Below are 8,647 nucleotides of genomic sequence, written 5' to 3' on the forward strand. Positions count from 1 at the left end.
ACTCTACATGGAAATTAAACCACTGGCTGTGATTAAGTTATATGAGGAAGGACTTGGAGAAAACTTGCAAGCACAGCAGAATGTACAAACTCCATGTGGACTGGAGCTGGCAGCTGAACTCGGAACTCAAAATACTGCAAGAGAAGTTAGTTAACTGCGATGTTTCCTTCTGTTCTATGTAATGGGCATTGGACATTTCCAGTTTGGAATTTTCATGTTTAATATAAGTAACCAAGATAGAGAACCAGAATTACAAAAATATAAAATACTACCTGAACCAAGCGCCTAGCTGGTGACTGAAATGGCGATGAAATTCAACATTCCTGCTATTGGTTGCTGTAAGAGCAGACAATGCTGCCAGGATGAATGTTGGTTTAGACTTCTACAAGCATACTAAATTATTTGACCCTATTTGGAATCCTTCTAATGTCTACGTAAGCATGTCACTGAAGCTTGCCTCGTGCATTCAGTGACCCACATATAGAGTACAGCTGCGCAGAAAAGAGTTCTACTCTTGGTTGCAATCACTGAAAGTGACGCTAAACCTAAAAATACATTCAAGTTCCCTAACCATTAATAAAAATGTATCTTATTTGAGTATCACTCAGCTGTAGATCCTCAAATCATCTCTGAATTGGTGCTGACACTGTCCTTCCTTCTGGAGGGTAGCTGCTTTTGTTCCCCATGGTCGTTGTGGTGTGTTGTAAAGTAGTCAACGCTCCAAGCTTGCTCCCATGATAGGCAATATTCTCAATACAAATTACTACACTAAACATGGCCTGTGGCTATAATCTCATGTTAGTTTACTAATTTGTATTGAGCTTGTAGTCCATCACTGGAGGGAGCTTGGAGCGGTGACTACTCTACAACACACACAGGGACCATGGGGAACAAAAGTAGCCACCCTCCATAAGGAAGGACGGTGTCAGTATGAATTCAGAGATGATTTGAGCCAAGTGATACACATAAGGTACAATAGTCATATTAGTTAGGCTGGGTTCACACCTAGGCGTATTGAATATGCGCGTTTGTTGCGCATTTTTACCGTGATTTGCGGTAACAAACGTGCGTTTCCGTGGGCTACTTGGCTGTATCCCAATGGAAACTCGAGACCAAAACGCCCCAAAGAAGTATATGTACTTCTTTGGGCGTAGGCCGTTTTGTATCGCATTCGGACTGGCGGAAATACGGCAAGGTGTGAACCAGACCCATTGAATACAATGGGATTTAGATGTTTGAGCGTTTGTCGAGCGTTGAGGTGTGAACCAGGCCTTAGGCTTGAATGCATTTTTAAGATTTAACTCCCGAGTTTAATATCACTTTCATTTCCCATACACTGATACCAATACTCTGTCAATGAGGTGATTACCAACAAGATGTTTTGTTTGGGCCCTAAGTGAGCATATTGATGCATATTTTTACATACAGCCTGTGCATTGTGCTTAGCAAGGACACTGAACACAGCAAGGGCTGCTCCTGCCTGTACACGCAGCATGTTAAAGAAGGAAAATAATGCGTGTTGTATTCAGCATTCATCAAGTATTCAATGGGTACAGGAAGGTGCAATCATGACCATCCTCACTGCAGCACCATCTCTCAACTATACTTCACCTACTATTTGCGAAGATCACTGTACAATAAGGCTGCCATAGTGCATGTAAAAACACTCATTGATAAGTAAACTTGAGAAACATACAGGCTGTCACCACTGGCCTCATGTTATAAAAAAAAATGCTTGCCTCCTGGCTATCTTGGTAATCCAGTAGCTTGAGTCAGTGACCTGAACAAGCATGCATATTAGGTATTCTGGCTTGACTTGTTTGACTTGACTCCATGCATGTTCCGAGTCAGTGACTCAAAGTGCGTAAATCAGATCTATATTCTGCATTGCAGAAATAGAAATAGACTTTTTGCTTCATCTCTTTTTTTTTTTTTTTTAACTACAGTCACATCTCTCAACTGTCTTATTTGATAGGAATGTCCCTCTTTCCTCATAAGTTGTCCTTGATCTGATGTATAGATTTCTATAAAAAAAAAATGTATTTGTAATTTATTTTAAGTAGTTGCGATGTGATGCGTTTTACTGCAACAAAGCTTTTCTCCGATTTCAAAAATTCTCCATTTGCAATTTTGAACTAAAACAAATCAGGGGTAAAACATAATTATTTGCACATTAATCCTTATGGCCTGTGTAACTGGACATTTGGCAGGGACATGTCCTTTGACTCCATACTTCTTGCTTTAACGTGCCCTCTTATGGAAGGTTGAGGGCAGGTTCACACCATTTTCCAGACCACATCTGGTCCATAATATGGTGTGAACCTGCCCACAGTTCCAGTGCATTCCAGACCAGTGAACAGAGGCCAGAAATAGCATAGGGATACAACAGGATGCATTTTGGGTCTGGAAACAATCTGGTCTGGTGATGATCTGGATGTGGTGTGAATGGGCCCCGAGAGGAGTGCTACAGTGATAAGCAGCGGTGGACAAATGGAATTCAGAAGCCGGTCTGTTCAATCCAGCAGCCAGCAGGTTTTTCCTCAGGAGCCAGCTCCATTGAGATCAACTAGAATGAAATGCCAGCTGTACATTTTAGGGCCCGTTCACACCAGCAGCTGCGCTACAAGGCATGGCTGCTGGTGCGCGTTGCCCAGCACAGTGCTAATGCGTGGATCCTGGCGCATTGACTGTTGACATCTTTTTGGTTTGAACTTTATTGAAATGCCACAAGTGATATTACATTAAGTTCTATGGGCGCGGCGTAGAATGAGGCGGTTGTACTGTGTCGCACCCCACTGCTCTGAAAGAAAGTACTGTATGTTGTACACATCACTGCAATGCGTCCATCCTAAGGAGGAAAATTGCCCTGTCTTGTGTTGGGACTGCGCTGGGAAAAAACAGCTAGTGCAGCCCCAACCTATCTGGAGTGAATGTAGTCTCAAGGAACATTGGCTACCTGGCTTCTGTGATTTGTCCAGCCCTGGGGATGAGGAATATCTAAACCCAAGAACTAAAAATGTTGTTACATAATGCAGATAATCAGTCCTCCAATGTGGTGCCTGCATTAGTTTTCTTTTTCAGGCTTTTATTTTTTTCCACCATGTGGTCCTGCCAGTAACACACTTCCTGTCCTAGGATGACAACGCTCACTCACTTTACTCTATGAATGGAGATGCAATGTTGTGACTCTAGGACGGGAAGCATGTTAGAACTACAGAAGACATCCACCTCTGCTGATCTCCAAAACATGGTGGACATATGGTAGTCCATGGAGTAGAACTGGGCAGGGAAGAAAACTGTTTTTAGTGCGGCAGAGGCCACACAATGTTACGAGCTTACTGGATTTCTGTCAGAATTAACTAGTAGTTTTGTTTGCATTTATGGAACAGATACAACAAAATGCTTTCAGTGTTATATTAAACAGACCAAAGAGGAACAGATCAGAGAAGTTCCTTGCTAGGGTACATGCACCTTAAATTAGAGTAATCAGATGGTGTTTTTTTTATGGTAGTAGGTGGCATAAAATCTTTTGTTCAATAGGGGCAAAATGGGTAAACCAAGGGGGGGGGGATATACCTAGACAGTGTGTGCCATCATATGTTTATCTATATGGTAATTATACCTGCAAGTAAAACATACATCTTTGTACTATTTGTATATTCACATTTTCATATGTTATAAAGTAGTGTTAGTTAAACTATGTTGTGACTGCCAAGGCTGATCTTTAGATGGGAGACACACCTCTATGTGTGGAATTCCAGGCAGTATGTATGCCTACTGCAGGCTTAAAAAGCAGAAAGATAATAAAAAGAAGATCTGCATTATGACAAAGACTTTGTTAATGGAAAGTCTCAATCCACAGATGCATTGCCTGCCTGTAATTACCATAGTTGAGAGCAATTAACATCACTGTTTTTGTTCCCAGGGTATTAAAGCATGCCTGGAATCCATTTAAAAAGGATACAAACTAGTTTTACTACATGTAAAAGATCACTTTATATCTCGCTTTCCCATAAAAACTACTACGAGTGAAGAAAGACATCTCAACAGAGAGCTGTTCATTGCGGTTAAAGACCTTGCTTGGATCCGGGGTAAAGTTTTGTGAATCTTGTGTGAGAACATTTATATATAGATCCCCCAAGTGTCATTTATAGGACCACAAAGAACAACTCCGTTTTAATTAAAAATGAGAATATTTTTAATAACAAAGTGCATTTTAAATCTGCCTCTCCAACCTGCCCTTCCCCTGGACTCATTATCAAATGCCCCACCGGACTTCAGACGCCATTATTAAATCTCACTTTGTTCAAGTGACAGAAGGGAAGAATCACAGAGAATAAAGGAATACCCTGTCTGCACCTTCACAAATGCACCAGCAGACCAGACCTCCTTTTCTCGTTATGGCAGTTTCCCTCATCGCCCAGGATAGGTGCCTGGGCCCTATTGCTCAGGCTGCAGGCTAAATGAGGAGCTGGCTGCAGTGGATCTAGAAAAGCTGTAGAGCATAACATTTAGATATACAAGAACTAAAGTATGGAGTACTAATTTGTTAAGAGAACTATGGGGTTAATTCTTTTCCCTATAGTTCTCCTTAGGGTAACGGGAGGACACAAACTAGCGTCCTCCCGTCACCCTAGGCTCAGTATACCGCGAGCTGTAGCTCGCGGTATACTGAGACGCCGCAGCTGAAGCGGATCCCGACAATTGTGCCGGGATCCGCCCAGCTGTGTGACTGACAGCTGGCTCTGCCTATCTAAAAAGGCAGAGCCAGCTGTACCCGCCCCCTCCCCCGTCTGTTCCGTCGCTCACCTCCCGATCTACTGAGCCGACCTGTGACAGTCTCATTGTCACAGGTCGGCTTAGAACTATGAGGTGAGTGAAAAGCACTCACCTCATAGTTCTCCTTTAATAAAAGCAAGGGAAGGGGCGAAAGCAAATGGCCGGAGGACCTAAAATCTCTAATGTTGGACACAGAGATTAGAGGGCAGTCACAATGGAGGTTATGAACAAATCACGCAAGTTTGCTATGCCGTGACCCTTAAGAGAACTATGGGGAAAAACACTCACCCCAAAGCTCAGTATATAGCGGGCTACAGCTCGCGGTATACCGATACCGTCGCAGCCGGGACGGAACCAGACAATGCTGTCGAGATCCACCCAGTTGCGTGAGTGACAGCTGGCTCTGCCTATCTAGAGGCAGAGCCAGCTGTGCCGCCCCCTACCCAATCTATTTCCTCCAGTCAGTGCTGGAGCATCGGAGCGGGGATGGGGGGGAATCCCTGCAGGGAGATGATCAAGAAGTGAGCGAGCAACGGTATGCGTTCGCTCACTTACAGATCTATTGAGCCGACGTGTGACAGTTTCAATGAAAAAACGTCGGCTCGAACTATGAGGATGAGCCATTTTCACTCACCTCATAGTTCTCCTTTAATGCTACTAGATGTGAGATCTAAGGCACTGCTGCCTCTGTCTGCTAGTCTCATGAATTTGGTGATGTCACTACTGGTGCTGCTCAGCGTTTTTCTTGCTGTAGAAGAATTTGAACCTGGGGACCTGTAGATCAATGACCTTCCTTCTGCTGCTTCATCCCCTCTGCGATTAGTGCTTTCTGCACCCCTACCATTGATAATGCAATATAATTCCCCCACCAGTTATTAGAGGGACAGTTTTGAAATGAGGAAGAAAAAGCACTGTCTCTACAAAGATGGCCACCTTCATACAGAGAACCACTGCAGAACAAGGCATGGTAAGTCAGCAATTGGAAAAAAAAAAGATCAGCTGTAGGGAGACCACAAGCAAGACTGTACTATCCCTCAAAAGGTTATAAAAGATATGAAGTGATAGTAGCCTGAAATGACACTGACTTAATGGACTATGTGTTGTCTGGGAGCTTTGGAAGCTCCTGACTGACAAATCCTAGGGACAGAATTGATCATCTAGAACAGCCTTTCCCAACCATGGGTGTTAAGGGTGGGCTTGTGAAATATAGAAAAAAAAAGGGTCCTCTGATGTTAAGGGGGAAATTCCCCATCATCTTTTATTTTTTTTGCCTGGAGTCCTCCCTTAAAACCCATACCAAACCCCTGTCTAGGATAAGGGTTTGATATTAATTTTGAAGGGGCCACACCTTTTTTTTAAATTACATTTTAGACTGGGGTACCTTGAGATTTTGCATACTTTTACAAAGGTGCCATGACTAAAACAAGGTTGAGAAATACTGATCTAATACAGCTCACTTGTTGCTTTATAGGAGCATTACATCCACTTTTTGTTCTGTTTTGAATAGTGGAGTTAGATCAAAAAAACGGTTTTAATTGTATCGCTGTGTCCCCCCATTAAGTACAGTAGAGGAAATCTCCCAAAGGAGAAGACATCCCACCTTTGGCAGCTGCTGCAGAACAGTTATATCTCATTCAGTTATCAGTATAAAATTTAAAGCGTATTTCCACTTTTGTAGCCAAGTTGGCATGACACTTACTTTATATTTGTTACATCTTCCCATTCACATAGTATAACTTAAAAATGCATTAATTTTCCTCTGGAATAAAAAAAAGGAAGTTGGTTACTAGTTCAAGTCTGGTTCACTTGCCACTTGCTCTGATGAAGAGGGTATATCCCTTGAAACTCGTCAGCAAGATCATTGCTCTTGTTCACAATTTGGTTGTCAGATAGTCCAGCCCGATGCCGATTGTTGTTAATCAGTCCTGAAGGTTGTTCTGAAATCTCATGTACCAGGCACCCCTTGTGAGTATTATTTCATTCAGTTTTATATGGATAAATAAACAGTATTTCAGGAGGAGAAGGCGCCGTTCTCGTGTTTTCTTTTCTTGCATGTTTCCTGAGGCTTCCCAACCTATTACAGAACAGTAGCCCCCCCGTGCCATCATATTGATGTCTGTCCCTAACATTCACTCCGTATGATGTTGTGAGAAACCCCACCACCACCATCAAGCGCTGATAGATTGGAAAATAGATTTGAACAATATGTCCTAACAAAGAGTTAAAAACTAGAAGCATTGTATGGTAATGAGAGGAAGCTCAGAGTGTCCCCACATTGGGACAACTAGAGTTTCCTGCCACTTTGAAATTGTAAAAGGAAGCATGCCATTTATCCAAAGCCCTGTTTTACATAAACAGGGGATCTTTTAAACTCAATGTCTGGCTTTATCCAATGTAATTAAATATCTGAAAGGGCAGCCAAAGGCTACTGTACAAGACATGGGGGGGGGGGGGGGGGGGAGGAAAGGGTTAAACAAAACAGGCTGATTAAAACCCCCGTTCACATGAAAAGCTATAGTCTGGGGATAAAGAAATCCACAGAGCAATTATCTTGGTGCAGGCAGCCAGTATAGATAAATGTAGACTCATTAGTGGGTGGCTATGTCACTTTAATGAGAGAGCTGAGAACAGGAAGAGACACTGGCAGTGGCAGAAAAGACAACTTGTTATAGGGGGGCTGCCGAACCTCCGCCATCTGCTGAATAAGGATCGGTCAGCAGCAAAATCTCCATATTCATCTGATCTTCTCTACAAGCTTATATTCATCTGATACAAGTACAAGTCTCCCATGCAATGAGATTTCTGCATAATAACGGCAAAAATACTCACTGTGACTGGGAACAAAAGGGAAGTTTTAAACTGGAACCATAGGTAAAAAATAGAAGAAGAAAATACAGCCAAATATAAACATCTTCATTTGTCTTTATATTAACTTTTGTATCACCTGTACAGCAGGACACTCAGGGCTAAACCAGTGTTAATGCATTTCACAACACATGACTTGCAGGTAGAGGGATGACCACATCGATGTTCTGCTGCTCCTTTACTGTTCAATAGACAGGCTGGTAAAGTAAAGGTGAATTAGGAAACAAACCTCAGCAGCCATGTTTTTGGTGAGCATTATTACCTGGATTTCAGGGGAAGAAGTGTGTAAAGGTGCCCATACACCTTACGACCATCGCAAGACTTTTGTCTTGCGATGGTCGTAAGCTTATTAAAAGCTTGTACGATCTGCCCATCTTGGACAGTACTTGCGATCACCGAAAACCCGCCCCTCAGCTTCCGATGACCGCAGTGAAGGGCGGGCTTCCGATCACTGCAAACGGGCATTGTGCGCATACCGGCCCGTCCGACAGTTGAACAAGCAGGCCACTAACCCACCGAGAATCGTACGATTCTCGGCGGGTTTTCAAGCCTGCTCGTACAGTGTATGGGCACCTGAAGACTGTTGACAAAGCGGGTGACTGCAGATTTAGCAGTTACCTAGGGCATGTAAATGAGTTTCTTTAACCCCTTAGTGACAGCTTCAGAAATGTTTTTCATTCCTAGGGCTTGGAGCAATTTTGCCATTTGTTTGTTTAACCATAATTTCCATCTTGGGCTTTCATTTGATGCATTATTCATATGCATATATAAATAAAAAGAAAAATGCAAAAAAAAGTAAAACAAGATCAAAAGTTTTCACAATTTTAATGAGTACATAATTAGTGTAGCTAACAGAAAGTAATTAATAATTTATTATTTTCTTTGCCCTGATTTATAGGGTATATCATATGTCCGAGATTTCAGTTCATTTTGGGAGTTATAGGTCACAAAATACAAGGAGTGAAATACAATTTTAGAATGTGGTATTGTTTGTCTCTTATCT

The 8,647-nt window shown here is 42.4% G+C and overlaps 1 protein-coding gene across 2 annotated transcripts in view; it reads right to left on the bottom strand.

The window, feature by feature from the left end:
• The window catches only part of PRKAG2 (protein kinase AMP-activated non-catalytic subunit gamma 2), a 276,475-nt gene that overhangs the window by 38,727 nt on the left and 229,101 nt on the right, over nucleotides 1–8,647 (bottom strand). The window lies entirely within an intron of this gene.

Source organism: Nanorana parkeri, unplaced genomic scaffold (genome assembly GCF_000935625.1).
Source record: "Nanorana parkeri isolate BGI_ZX_2015 unplaced genomic scaffold, ASM93562v1 scaffold110, whole genome shotgun sequence".
In the NCBI taxonomy this organism is placed as follows: Eukaryota; Metazoa; Chordata; class Amphibia; order Anura; family Dicroglossidae; genus Nanorana; species Nanorana parkeri.